This window comes from Rattus norvegicus, chromosome 2, assembly GCF_036323735.1.
Source record: "Rattus norvegicus strain BN/NHsdMcwi chromosome 2, GRCr8, whole genome shotgun sequence".
NCBI classification, from domain to species: domain Eukaryota; kingdom Metazoa; phylum Chordata; class Mammalia; order Rodentia; family Muridae; genus Rattus; species Rattus norvegicus.
In genome coordinates this window covers 194,454,611-194,470,095 of record NC_086020.1, presented here as the reverse complement: position 1 = coordinate 194,470,095, position 15,485 = coordinate 194,454,611, and the positions used below count along the sequence as shown (strand labels likewise).

Genomic DNA, 15,485 nt, shown 5'->3' with positions numbered 1-15,485 from the left:
GCTTTTATTTCATATCATCCAGCACTATCGTTCCAAATATATGTGTGTAATTCTTTCTACCATTTGCTCCCCCGTGTGCCAGCTTTACAGCAACAGGAGTTTATGCACCTTTTTCTCTATTGTAATCCCTATGCCTAGAGCAGTGGCTTGTGTGTATCAGGCACTCAATATTTGTAGGACACATGATGAATGTGACTGTCTTATTTGGCTCTTGAAAATGCACTCAGTCTTCCATGTAACAACCCTTCTGTGCACCTGGGCAAGCTCTGCATCCCTCCCAAATCTTCCAATGTGCAGGGACATGTCATATTTACCCCCGAGTCATTTCAAATTACTCCCTAAGGCCTTAAGTCTTTACCTCTGCCTGTCCATCAGATTACACCTGCCCCTATCCACTCTGATTTCCTTTAGGGTCCTTTATTCCTCGGGGTTTACCCAGGCCCTTGTGAATATAAATAAAATATCACATGTATGGACAGTTGTTAGTCCTTTTAGCCATTCATCATCTGAATCTGTCTTTGTGACTGGGGAGGCCCCACTTGGTGAGACGGAGCCCAGTGTTCAGCACAGAATCCGAACTCCTCCTGTGCTTCCTTTCCCAAACACCCCTGCAAGCAACCGTGCTCTGGGGACCATCAACTAGATGCTCTGACCTAACACTACAGCACAAGCCACCATAGCTAGGAAGCAGCAACTGCCTCATACAGCAACAAGAGTTGTGACTTAACTTCTCTGTTGCTATGGTAAAACACCACTACCAAAACCAACGTGGAGAAGAAGGGATTTGTTTCATGTTTATAGTGCATCATGAAGGGAAGCCAGGGCAGGAACCTGAAGGCAGGAATTGAAGCAGAGCGTACAGAGGAGTGCTGCTTAGCTTGCTCCTCTCGGCCTGCTCTGCCTGCTTTCTTATACAAGGCAGGAGCACCTGCCCAGAGGCAGCACCATCCATGGTGGGCTGAGCGCTGAGCCCTCCAACATCGATCATTAGTCAAGAAAATTTCCAACGGGCGTGCCCACTGGCCAATCAGATGGGGACAATGTCTCAACTCTGGTTTCCTCTTCCCAGATGACCCTCACAAGTTAATAAAAAAGCAAGCAAGCAATCTAACAAAATGCAACAAAGACCTCACCAGCACAGGCAGCAACGTCCTTCTGTTTAGTTCTAGAGGCCCCAACCCTTATGTATTCAAACTTGCCAGAGGAGTTTTTTGTGTTTTATTAAGTTTATTGTGTTAGAATGTTAGCTCTTACAGAGCAGGGGGCTTCATTTTGCTTATTTGGTGTCCCAGGCACATAGTAGGTCAATAAATATTTCTGAGTGAATGCACACAGTTGATTTTTTTTATTAAGTAATCAGGAGAAAGTGTGATTTCATAGAGAAAGAACATGCTTGGAGTGAGAGCAAGCCTCTTGGGAAAGATGCATAACCGAGGATCTGGAGGGGCTCTTACAGGCTCTCTTCAACAGAGGGGAGGGTGTTTATGAGTTAAGGACATGGGAGGCCTCATAGAAATTGATGAAGACTTCTCTAAAATAGTTTGCTTCCCCCTTTTGTGCTTCTGTGAGAGTCTTGGATGTGTCATGGAGTCTGATGCGTGGTAGGAACAGACCGTTTTGCAAGGCTAATGATGCAGAGATGCCCCTGTAAGGAAACAAAGGACAGTTAAGAGGAGCCTCAGCTTTATTGGTCCTACCTAGCACTAGGCTCTTTCGGCCATATTGGTTCCAGCCAGTTTTTTGTGTTCTTGTCTCTTTACTGTTTGAACACTGCACTGTGTTATATCATCCTCTAGCAGTTGCTGGGGTTTTCCTGACCTCTTTCTTTGCCTCTCCAGCCTACTTCGATTTTCCCCTCAGAGACTCCCTTAATTTTAGGAAGCTGAAGATGGGGAAAAATGTATTTTCCACAGTACCAGCTGCCATTGGGGTGTGGACCCTGTCTGTCACAGGAAAGGGAAGCCCTGACTGTTTTCAGGGTAGCCTAGAGCAGAGGAGGTGACTCCGGAAGTTGGGATGGGCTAGAAATATTTCAGGATCTTCATTTAGCATAGAACTGATATTCTCAAGAAAGTCAAAAATGTGAGACCCAAACATAAAGTCAATAATAGTGGCTATGAGGTCCCCAAGAATGGTCGAACCCAGGCTAGACCAGGCAAGGTGACCATGACTGTTGTCCAGATAATGCTTAGGTCTGGGTAGAGATGATCTTTCTCTGTCTATATCGACTCGATGTAGACTCAAGGTTTTGACCAGTAAAGTTGTGGAGAAGTAAACAGTTACACTATTCTGAGGAGTCTGTGAATTGCTGCAAACATTTTTACACTTGATCTTAACTAAAAGACTGAGAAGCAATTGCTGCAAACATTTTTAAATCTGAAGTTTGATATAGTTTAACATGTAGCAATTCATCCCACACAAGTGTACTAATTGTAACATGTTCTTTGCAGTGCTGTTTATGATAGCAAATCACTGAAAGGGGATTGAATGTCAATCTCTAGAGAACTGGTTAAATATATGTGATTTTGCATGAATTAGAGATTTATTCATTGGCATGGAAAGGGTGTCCAAGACCCAGAATAGTCAGATATAAATAGTGCCTAGTGCTAGCTCCCAAAGACTCACAAGGTTTTTGTTTTTTTTTTTTTCTTTCCAGAAAGATATATTCAAGAAAGTTTCCACGGTGATTGCTCTAGGGGAGGGGAAGCATTTGTAGTCAGTGGAAGGAAGGTGGATTTTTATTTCTTTTTACTCATGCCTTTTTATGTTATTTGTCTCTTCCTCATATGCAAAATGAATTATGCTTTTAAACAACAATGGAAGTAGGCACTTTTATTAATCAAGTGTCTTTCTTTTATTTAGTTGCTTTTAGTAATGATACATTATATGAAATATATTGCAAAAATAATTAAGCCCATTATACTTAGTGGCTTTATAAATTGTCAGAATTCTTTTAGAAAGAGGTTTGATAGTATGTGACAAAAATATATACATACTCATTTCTTTTGATACCGTAAAATTATTTTTGTGTGTGTGTGAGAGAGAGAGGAATGGAGACTGTGTGTGACATATGCACGTGTGCATAGAAGTTAAATTTGTATGTATGAATGTGTGTATGAATGCATGTATGTATGTATGTATGTATGCATGCATGCATGCATGCATTTATTTGGGTGGTGCTGCCCCATTTGAAAGTCAGAGTATATCACCTGGAAGTTCTCCCTCCACCGTGTGGTCTTGGGGATTGAACTCAGATTATCAAGCTTGGGAGCAGGCATCTTCCCCAATGAGCAATCTTGCCAGCCTTGATGGTTAATCTTGATTGTCTGATTGGATCTAGAATCAACTAAGACACACGAGCTGGTCTTGAGTGTGTTTCTAGGACAGAAATGCTGCTGACATCAGAACCCAGCTTCCTGGGCCTTCCAACATGGACTGATCAGCTGTTCCTCAGGAAATCCCCAGGTCTTCAGTGCCACGCTGGGGCTCCTGGGGCATCCAGCCTCATGGTCTGAGAAGCTACTTGGCTATTAGCTTTCCCAGTGTACAGACGGACATTGCTGGCCCTGTGCTATATAAGCCAATCTAATTAAACTTCCTTTTTGTAATAGATATTCATTGTGTTGGTTTGGTCTCATAAGAGAACCCTAAAGCAATTATCATTTAAAGTGATATCATTTAAAATTGTCAAAGTGATAACTACAAATGTTTTGTCAGAAACATCTTTAAAGCACAGTATTAATAGAAAAAAGTAGCACAGTGAGAATTGTCACGACCATGTTAGAAGAGCCATAGAAAAAATACCAGCAGCAAAATGTCATCAGTGGGTAGCTGGCCTTTTTCTACCTACCCTTACTTTCACATTTACCAACTTTTATAAAATAAATGCTTATTGTTTTTAGTGGAAAAAATATTCTCTAAAGAAGGAAATGAGATACATTTGGTATGACTTGTTCATAGGCACCTACTCAGGCGCTAAGTTAATCTACCACTTCAATTTCTAAATTAAACACTCACTTATCATTTCTAAAAATTGGTTATAGCATTTTGCCAAGAGTCAGTCATCAAACTTGTCAATTTTTATTACCCAAAGATATTAATTACTCATCATCAAGTGATGCCAATCTTGCCTTCTCTGTAACGATTGACATCACCTTCTCTGCACCCCCACTATTGGCTCTGGCAAAGGCCTGGATCCTAACCACGCTCTCAGGCAGAGTTGTTTCCCTTCATTTCATCCTCTACTCTGCCACCAGGATTTATGATGCTACTCTGTGTTATGAATTTGCATAAACCATTCTACTACTTTGCTGGCTCCAGATTATAACAGCATGAACTTCGAAGCTGAGAGCGCTCTACCACTGAGCTAAATCCCCAACCCCCAGCATGAACTTCTAAGTGAGCCTACAAGGCCCTCCTCACCTGACCCCACCTCAGTCCCATCTCTAAAACATACCAATTTTCTGCTTCTCAGGGCTCCCCTGCCTCTCCACACCCCCACACCATTGCTTTTTATGAAATGTTCTTCACTGGCTATTTTTTCACCTTCTTTTCAGCTCCTGTAGGAGAGAGTGCTTGGATTCCCTCTTGTGGTTTGGGTATAAGGTGTACTCTTAAAAGACTTGTGCACTGAGGGTTCCCAGTGCAGTGGTGTTCAGACCTGAGGATCTGAGGAAGTTAGAAGGTTCTGACTTCACCAGTGAATTGACTCATTGATTGAATCATGATATGATAGCATTATTGGGAGGTGGGGAAATGCCATGGGCAGATAGAGCTGTCTCTGCTCTCTTCCCATCTCAGCTTCCTGGCTCTAAAGCGGTTGGAAGCTTTGCTGCACTGCACACCTTTGCTACCAGCTATTGCACCTCATGACAGGCCCATAGCAACAGAGCAAAGAGCTGAAAGCTTGGAGACCATGAGGGGAGATAAATCGTCCCTCCTTTGCAATAGTTCGCTCCTCTCAGGATATACACTTAGGTGTGGTTTCAAAATCACTTTCCCAGAGCAGATAAGCCAATACCACTTGATATACTTTAAATTATTTGCATATATAGCGACAACTTTAATCCTCAAGAGAGCCTGTCAAAAGGAAGAAAACATACCATCCCCATTTCAGGGGTAGGAGTGGGAAGATTCCAGGTATATTCACTTGTCCTCACCTAGCTCATAGGTAAAGCTAGGACTGGTTCTCAGGTGTTCTGACCTCTGACAATTTTCTCTTCCCGTTTTGTTCTCTGAGCTATGAAAACTAGAGTGGTAGATCTGGGGCTATAGCTAAGTGGTAGAGAAGGCTTCTTCAGAATGTATTGGGACTTGGGGGTCAGTCTTCAGTACCAACACACACACACACACACACACACACACACACACACACACACACACACACACATATTTACTAGGGAGACCTAGTAAGTGTCTACCTGTCTACCTATCCCAAATAGGGAACTGACAACAGAGAGGATATCACCAAAGCCCAGCTTGATGAGCTAATGAGTTTTGTTAAGGTCATCTACAGGAAAAATGGGTGAGGGGTTATCTACAGAAGAAGACATAATTCAAAGATGGCTGCATCAGCAAATCCCACCTCAGCATGGGTGACAGGCCACACAAACACTGGGAGCCTGGAGAACATGGCATGACCTGCAGGCAACTCAACAGATTGGAGAGTGTCCTTTCCAGATGGCTCAGGTGGTCTGAGTGTCTTCCAGGCTGATCTCTGCTTTGTCTGTGCAGTCTGTCTCATGTGTTTTCCCAGGCAGCCTGGCTGGCCCAAGAGTGTCTTTCAGCAGTCCTTATTCCTTATATGTGCTTGGGAAGGGATGGGCATAATGATACTGGTCAGTTTCAGGGACTTTCTGAAACCATTTCGTTGTTTATTTCCTGTGTTTAACAAGCTTCCCTGAGGGAGAGAACATTCTACCTTCCCTTATAACATCCTACCATCTCCCTGTAAATATCCGGTGTCTTAATGAGCTCCCCGCTTAGGGCATCCTGTTGTTACATCTCCCTCTTAACGTTCTGTCTTAAAATATTCTGTTGTTTTGCCTCCCCTTTAACATCTTGTGTCTTAATGAGCCTCACTTAAAAATGGAATGTTTTAATCTAGAAGGAAACTGCTACACAACACAATACCACACCCGTTTGTATACACACACAGACACACACACACACAGACACACACACAGACATACACACACACAGACACACAGACACACACACACACACACACACACATGTGGGTGAGACTGGGGCTCACTGACAAGTTGGTGGGAAGAGAGGGAATCTAGCTGGTAGAAGAGAGGGAGACCTGGGCTAAATGAGTACTCTGCCTACGTCAGAACCATTTATTGACTTCTCACTCTATTTCAGCCTCCATCCTAGGCACTTACTGTAAATTGCCTTATCTAGCAGATAAAAGCCAGCTCTGCCTTGATTGAATTCCAGACCTACTTACTGTTTAGCGTCTGGATTTGCGCATACTGCAGCTTCTCCTTCGGTAAAACAAAGCTGATAAAGGGATCTCTCTCATGTGACTATGGTTCATGCTCAGCCTAAGATGGTGGGCTTTTTTTTTCTTGTTTTACAAATATGCTAATGTTTTATTATTATCACAATTCCCAAAACATTCACATTCTTAGCTATGAAGAAAACTGATTCCTGTAGAGGTCAGATGGCCAAGACCACATATGTTAAAAGTGATAGTTCCAGCCCAAGCAAGTTAGATACTGAAACCTATGCCCTTTCAGGGAAAAAAAAAGCCTAATGGCTGAGAGAGAAGGTAGGCCCTGGGGCCATAAAGTCATTGGCCAGCACCTTCTGTTGGTGATGTTATCTTGAGTTAGTTGCTTAACTTCTTTCTCAGTGGTGATTTCGACATCTCAAAATGATCAAACAGGCTGGAGAGATTCCTTAGACAAGATGGCTCCGCAGGCATGGCTTTGCTGCCAGACCAGCTGACCTGAGTTTGATCCCTGGGACCCATGTGGTAAAGAGAACTAAGTCTAGCAAGTTGTCTTCTGTGCAATATAGTTGCACACACACACACACACACACACACACGCACGCACGCACACATGCACACACACAGAGACACATGCACACACACACACACTAAACGAGTAAATGTAATACAAAAAGATCAAACATAGCGTATTATATAATATGTTACATAGCCAACACATAAGTTAACTTTGCTTCTTGTGCTGCAAAGGGGCTGAGGTTTTCTTATTGTTGCCATTGTTTTTGTTTGTTTGTTTGTTTTTTGTTTTTTGTTTTTTTGTCTCTCTGTGTAGCCCTGTCTGTCCTGGAATTCCCTATGTATGTTGTGACTGGCCTCAAACTCAGAGATTCATCTGTCTCTGCCTCTCAAGTGCTGGGATTAAAGGTGTGCACCCCTATGCCTGTGATCGTGAAGGATGTAATGATGAGGACAGTTATAGAAACTCTTCGTGGCAGCTGTGTAGAGGGCTCTAGATTCAGGAATCGACAGAGTTGCTGTCATAGGTTGGGTATAGACATTGTGAGGACCCTGCTGTTTTAACAGGAAGGCAAGAAAGAAAAAGGAAAGAAGGAAGGAAGAAGGAGGAAGGAAGACAAATAGCTCACATGACTGAAATAGTTCATGTGTTTTTACAATTTTTAAAGTGTTAGTCTCTAGCTCTCACTAATAATGACACTGATGTTCACTAACTTTACTTCATGATGTAGGCTTTGAACTTTTGATCCATGTTACTGATGAGATTAATATAATATAAATAATGGATATTTTCTAACCTGACTGGAGGAGGGATACCATTACTACTAATTCAGTTGGGGCTTTAAAACCTGTCAAAAGCCATTACAACAACTGCCATCCATAGTTCCTTGTCTGTCAAGAAGAATCAAGGTGTAACAGAAGGTAGAGATGATGCCTAGGTATTCATTAAGAGTTGGTGACTGAAAACATTATGGTCTAGAGATATCCATGCTCATGTCCTCTTTCCTCCTTGAAGGTTAGGAGTCATCTCGTGGAAGCCGAGACAAGACTGCTGTTTAGACAGGCAAGAAAAAGTGAAGGTACCTAGTGTGTTCATAGAAACAAAAACTTGTTGAAAGCCTGGCTTACTCTGTTTTCTGCTGTACACACACACACACACACACACACACACACACACACACACACACACACACACGCACGCACGCACACACACACTCAGAATCAATTGTCGAATAAGAGCCCTTTAATGAAACTGTGGATGCTGTACATGATCTAGGGTGTTTAATGTGACTGATCATTACTACCTGAAGCAGGCAGACAGAAAAGCTAGAGTGTGGTGGTTGTGGGGAAAGGCCTGTCATTAGGGAGAACTTGTAAGAAGTTGGCTATGCAAGCAGATGTGGCAAGCTGTGTTGAGAGACAGAACTCTATCCCAGAGCCTGCAGCAGGGAACCAAGAAATTCACCCATATTTGGAGTAAGCATTCCAGGAAGCTAGCCTTATACAACTGAGAATTGTAAGAATCCAGTCTGCCACACCAAGTGACAACCCAGGAAGCAAACTCAACCCAGCATGCCAGGGCTTGATTACAACGTCCTTGTCTTAAAATTGTAAAAATGAAAACCGTTGTCGTTTTACAGTGGCGTGGAGAGATCCTGGGTGGGTGCTCCGTGCCTTCCCAGTTCAGCTGGTAAAGCACTCACCTGGCATATCTAAAGTTCTCAGAACCACGTATACCAAGCATTGTGACATACAACTGTAATTCTGGCCCTTTTAGAAAGAACATCAGAAGTTCAAAGTCATCCTAGGCTACATAGTGAACTCAAAGCCAACGTATAATACATAAGAGCCTGCCACCCCACAAAGCATCCCATGATGCCCTTCTTAATTCTAGGTCCAGGGTCTTGCAAGTGCCAGGTATGTACTCCAGTACAGAGCAATACCCCCTCCTGCTTCTGCTTACATATTCCCGGCTAGCACCCTCCAGTCAGGAGCTTCCATTTCCTGTAGGCTAGAGACTGCCAGGCACCGGTGACTAACTCTCAATGTTACATCAAGCTCAGACCAAATGGCCTTTGCTTCTCTCGTTTGTTTTATTATTATGAGAATAATGACAAGACCTTTGATCCTCAAATATCAACATAAAATACTTTTTTTTTTTTAAAAAAAATCGCCATTGTGGAGTATTTGAACAAAGCTACAAACTCTGTCCATGGACTATTCACACAGAATAAAAAAGGTGTGTGGAGGGTATAAAAAGGGATATAGAATTTGTCTAATAGACTCACATGGCATGCATTAAATGCCATACTGTACTTCATAATTGAGAATAATATCAAGTGTCCCTTAGAAAATAGCCGGTGGGAAGTGGTCTCAAAAAATAATGTCTTGGGCTGGCAAGGCAGCTCTGGGTGACTGCCCCAGGTCTGATGATCTGAGTTCAATCCTCAGGATGCACGAGATAGAAAACGAGGACTGAGCCCCACAGATTGTTGTCTAGGTGCCACGTGCTTCATCCCGATACAAAATAAAATAAAAATTTTAAGCTAATAAACCCATACATGTGATTTCTCTTTCCAGCCACCTTTCTTCTGTCGTGAAAGAATTGCCACTGAGTGTTTTCTGTTCCCTCCTCTGCCTACTTTGCCTCTTTTGTTGTTTCTTCTCTTCAGTCAGCTTTATTTAATAAGTCTTTTGCTTTGAGGGGGAAAAAGTACATCTTTTCATCATGTATTTCACCAAGACACAGGACCAGCTACATCATTCTCGCAAAATGGAAGTGCAGTCTTCAGCTCAGAAGTCACCGGCAACGTTTACACAGAGACAACTGAACACAAGACCCTCCTGACGTGCTTTTGAGGCCTTCTAGCCAAAAAAGGCAGCCCTGTCAGCCAAAGGTAACACAGCCTAGAAAATATTTCTCCCATTCCTTGGGTTCTTTCCCTTCTGGCCTTGTTAAGGAAATAAGCTCTGAAATACACCATCTATCTCATAGCAAAAACAAACAAACAAACAAACAAAACCAAAAAATTAGCAGAATTGGTTTTTGATCTTTCTCTCCCTGAAAACCCCAGTGTGTACTGTGGAGGGACCAAGCTCGGGGAGCAGTGTCTCTGCTGACTTCAGCAGCCCCTCCGTCTTGCACTGGCCTCCACCAGCAACACTTCTGACACTGGACATCCTAAAACCCAAGCCTTGGGGACCTCTGATGGGCTTTTCCAGGAGGCTGGCAGGCCACCTAACAGTGAGCCTTCCATGCTTTTCTTAAGTAAAACAGAGATCTGCTGGTGACAGACAAACATCAGACACTAGAAGTTCATAAACTGGGTTAAATGAATCATTAGATAATCTGTTATTTGCTAAAAATAATAAAAATGTGCATCGACTAGCAAGTGGCCATGAATATTTAATCACAGCTGACGCCTTTTTTATGCAGTGTTGCAGCTGTAATAATGTACAAGACAGAGCAAAGGGGGAGCACTGGAGACAAGGAGGCTCGTACTGTCGCCTTACTGTGGAGTCAGCCTTTTGTTTTATTAGGAAAAAATGAAGCTATGTTGTCTCATGGTTTCAGAATACCAACCTTCGGCAAATAAGACTGGATGATGCCCGTAACTACGATTATCAGACAAAAAGTTTACTATTCTTTCTCCTCTGGAATACTTATTGGCATGAAGTTTAGGTAGTACAAATCCATGAAAAGGAAGGTTTTTCAGAACAAGATTAAACTTGGACTGTTTTCTATAAAAATAAAATGTTGAATAAAATTACATAACAGACACAGCCCAGTCGCCTTGAACTTCTCCACCTTTACTAACAGTGGGATTGGAGGGAAGTGGGTGTTTACTTAGTAGAGCCCTCACTGTGTTTGTTTAAGATCTCAGGCCGCTAGAGATCAAGGCACTCATAGGAGAAGTCGCAAGCCTGGATGGTCTCCCTTCAGTTCTATTACACAGGCTTGGTGTGGTGGTCCACAGGGAACGCTTCAAGTCAGTGTGTCCCCATTACTCAAGATCCTGCCTTAGAAGCACTTATCTCCCTAAACCCATTCACTAACTGCAGCTTTGATATAAAAAAAAAAACTGCTCGTTAGGCATTATGAATTAATTAAGATAATTCACGGACTTCTTCCTGAACAATAGTAACAAAGGCTTATTGTAACAAGCTATTTAATCACGCTGTCCATCATCTCCAAGTAGACGCCATGTAAGTCCATGAGCCTCATGTTAACAGATAAGAACACAGCCTCAGAGAGGTAAACCAACATGTTCAAGGTCACACAGCTATCATTTGATTGATTATGTTCATAAAATTAGACAATGCCTAGCCTGGATGAGAGAATACATCTTCTGGTTGCTAGTTCTGTAAGTGTCTTCTATCTGAACAAATATTTATCTACATATTATCAACTTCCTCACCACATTGACAAATACCTAACAGAAACAACTTAAAGAAGGATTGATTTTGGCTCACGGTTTGAGGGGGAATAGTCCACTCGGAAGGGATAAAAACACACATCCCCAAAGACCATGAAGCAGAGTTTGTTGGTGGGACTGGGCCATAAAATAACCTCACTATCCAACTCCTAGTGACCCATTTCCTCGACATAGCCCCCTCCACCCCCCAAGCCACAACCAAAGGTTATGGGAATCACAAGTTAGTGGGAAAGACTTCATGTTCAAACCATAGCAGTTGAGTCATTGCTCCATGTAAGGCATTGTGTGGGACAGCAAGGAGATGCGAAGAGTTGTAAAGGTCCCTTTAAAGAAAATTTCCATGGGGTTGCTCAGAGGGCTCAGCAGGTAAAAGGCACTTGCTGCCATGCCCAAGAGTCTGGGCTTGATCCCTGGGACTCATATGGTGAAGGAGAGGACGAACACTCACAGGATGTCCTCTTATCACGAGTGGCACATGTAAGACCTCTTGTGTTCAGTTACAGCTCATAGGTTCAGTTCTATGTCTTCAGAGGGACTGGTAAGAGGAATCGGTGGGTAAAGGCACTTGCCACATAAGCCTGATGACCTCATTTTGATCTCTGGAACTCATGGAAGGATTGACTCCCGAAAGTTGTCCTCTGACTTCCACAAAGGAGCAGTGGCCTCTCCTGTCCCCCACCTTCTATTTCACATGCATGGCAATGATAAAATAAATTAAAAAGAGTCTCTAAGACAATCTTCAGCTCTTGGTCCTTCTAATACATACTGCTTGCTGACACATCATGAAAATAATTTATTTAAGTCTCTTTGGAACAAAGTATTTTTAGCTCTTCCCTGTTTTGTACAGAACCACATTCAAGTTCCCTTGCAAGGCACTTAAAGGAGCTGGTATAGAGACAAGAGGAAGGATGTCCTAAAGACATGAATTTGAACCTGGCTGTCACTGAACACAAGGGGCCTATGCTTGGAGAATTCTAAGACGTAATAAGCACAGTCAAGACATAAAAGGGTGAAAATAAGATTTATTACCTGCAACAGGCAAGGAGACCAAGAGAGTCATTTCCAGAGCAACACTGGCAGCAAAGCAAGCGTGGGGCTTTCATTCAGGGAGCTGACACACATTCACACGGAGGTAACCGTTCCTGAGCATGCTCAGTTTAAGGTCACAGAGATTACAGTGATGGACAGGAACGTTTCTGGGCATGCTCATCTTGCACCATAAAATTTTAGCTGAAAATCAAACAAAAGGTACTTTGTGGTGCGGTCACACAGGCTTCTCCCCTGACGGTGCCTTACTTACTGTCTAGCAGTGCATTGAGTGACTACCTTGACCACCATTGCTCGAGTCACACCGTCCATCCGAGTCTCTCCCCTTACCCATAGACCTAGGGAATAGTGGACTTGTAGGAAATATTCAATAAAAGGACTGGCACTTGTGAGTATGGGAGAGTCCCTCCTCACCCTCAAATCCAATCTAATCTTCTATTCCACAGACCATCGACTTTTTACCAAGCTGTCTTGTTGCCCTTCTGTGGACACAAGTCACACAATCCTGCCTTCTTAAATGTTCTCCTCAGGCTACAGTATCCTCCCCTTCTTACACTCCCCTCCCCCACAGCAAAGACCTACTCATCCTTAAAGACACAGCTGAAGGCTTGCTGCTTCTCTGTGCCTCTCCCGAAGCCATTTTGTCTTGTATTCCTGAAGCACTGTTGTCTCGTGTCATGAATTTAATAGACCATGCTGTTATTAAACTTTTTCATGCTTGTCTTATCTCCCCAAAGGTGCTGAAAGCTTCTTAGGGGGCAAAAGATGAGACCTTCTTGTCCTCTGCGTCCCCCACTGAGATGATTGCCGTTTGACACCAGTGACAAGTGTCCCATAATTACAGGCATCGTGTATGAATAAAGACTATATCACATTGTGTTTTGTTAAATTATACTTGTACACCTGGGCGGGGCGAGAAAATTATACCGCCACTTCTCCTCTCTCTGATGCAGTTTGCCTTTAAAAATATTTGCTGTCCAACCTGTTTTGTTTCTGTGCATGCAGCATTTCTTCTCCACTATTTCAACAAACCACTTAAAATCTGATCTGAAAATAAAAAATATTAAAGCATGTGTCTCAAATGGATGGGGTGGGGGGAAGCACCAGCTATGACTAATGCCTTCAATTTATAGTATATCCAATTTGGAGAAAACCATGCTTTTTCATAAGGTTGCATAACTGCTAACAAAAACATTTTCAGCCCCAGGATGTTTTTTGTGGGGAGGGGTGAGTTAGCCTTTCACTGACTAGGAAAAATGTAAAAATCGAGGGCACAGCTTTTCTTGGTATACATTTGCCCTACACAGAGACAGGCACTCGAGTGCATGTCAAATTCATGTACTCTCCTCATATAATGTGAGGTGGAGGGCAGAGAGTCAATTGGCCCATTCTCAGTAAGAGTTGTTCATTCTAATTCTGGCTAGCCATCCTTGTGAACAATGTCGGTATTGCCAACTATTAATCAAGCATGCCAGCTATCAGCCTCAAGAATGATCAAAGGGCATGAGTGAGGGATGATGTCACATATATCCCTATACCTATCCGCTCTGGATTAAATAAACAGGCCTGTATATTATATACTTCCTAATATTGGTTGTTACAGTCCTTTGGAAGCAGAATAGTCTCTCAAATGAACCAGTAATGCTAGAACTCTAGTTTATTGACTACAGACATACAAGGAAGTAAAGCAGGTTGAACTGGTGAATACCTGAAGCTTATGTTGTGTTTAGTAGTCTTTTCCATTGTTGGGAATGCGGATGTAACATCTAAGCTAGGATCGACGTGTCAAATGAGTGCTAGGGCTAGGGATGTAACTCAGTTGGTAGAGTGCTTGTCTAACATGTACAAAGCCTTGGTCCTACCACATAAACCAGGGATAGTGGTGCTTGCCTATATTCCCAGTACTCAGGAGGTAGAAAAAGAGGGTCAGCAGTTCACCACCTCAAGCTGTTGGTCAAGAATGTAGACTATTGCTGCTGTCCTTTGTTGCCTCCCAGAAGTTGAAGGTAAATCCCTTTTGCTGAAGGCAGCACCTGAGGTGCTATACAAGCTACCCAGAGAAGAAAGCATTCAATAGCCCTTCCCAACTGTGACAAGTATAAACCATAACAATGATCAGCACGGCAAGCTGTCCCTAAAAGTGCAACAGTGGAACTTCTATCTTGGTGGTAACCAATGGCTCTCTAGTTGGTCTTAAGGCCTTCTCGACAGGAGAGAAACTGTGCCTGTTACTCTAAACCTAGTCAACCGTCTGTGGTCAGTGAGGTTGTAGATCTCAGAGGAGAATGTCACTTTTCCAAACCAGTATATAATTCCTAACTGCATTCTAACTACTCATCCTTATGCCTGCATGGAGTGTAGGTCTCACCCCACATCAAAGGAAGCTTCTTTTCACAGCAGACGGAGACCATTCCAGAAAGCCACAATTAGTCAGAATGCAGAGCACAATTGACTGTGGGTGCCTAACCCCAATTAATATCTCTATGCTATACCCCTACCCTCAAGGCACGAGGAACATAGCAGAGGATGGGGCAGAACGACTGTAACAGCCAGAGAACCAGGAAGTCCACTGAGAGATTGAATCTTTTCGATCTGACATGGAAGTTGCACCCATGAAATCACAACAATATGGTAGTTTAAACAAGACAATGACAATTGACATGCCAACGTAGATGGGGAAATGACACAGGACCCCACCCCTAGAGGATGATCTAGAGGTAATTAAAGACTGCTAAGAGAGCTCCCTCTCTCTTCCCTCCAAATCGTTATCCAATCACAAGTCCCCAGTCCTGAAAAAATACACAAACAAGCAACACAAAGCAGATCCAGCAATTTCCATTTTCATATTTATTCACGTATGTAACAATAAATAAACAGTAGGAGGCCATGAATTTGAAAGGGAATCAGAAGGGTAACATAGGAGAGGTTGGAAGGAAGCGAGGGAAATGATGCAATTATGTTTTAATTAAATAAAAAAGTTCAAGATCAACCTTGGCTACATAATGAGTTGGAGGCCAGCCTGGAAT

General features: G+C 42.8%; 2 long non-coding RNA genes across 2 annotated transcripts in view; one reads left to right on the top strand and one right to left on the bottom strand.

The window, feature by feature from the left end:
* The window catches only part of LOC134485759 (uncharacterized), a 28,387-nt gene extending 15,054 nt beyond the window's left edge, over positions 1 to 13,333 (top strand). Inside the window, exons 3-4 of the long non-coding RNA XR_010064008.1 lie at positions 9,720 to 9,873; positions 13,197 to 13,333. This is a non-coding gene — a long non-coding RNA (uncharacterized LOC134485759). The remainder of the gene's footprint in view (positions 1 to 9,719; positions 9,874 to 13,196) is intronic.
* LOC108350079 (uncharacterized) lies at positions 1,208 to 12,642 on the bottom strand. The gene is made up of 2 exons (XR_001836849.3): positions 12,442 to 12,642; positions 1,208 to 1,645 (listed from the first exon to the last, which is right to left on the bottom strand). It is a non-coding gene; the product is annotated as an uncharacterized LOC108350079 (long non-coding RNA).
* Positions 13,334 to 15,485: the final 2,152 nt, after the last annotated feature.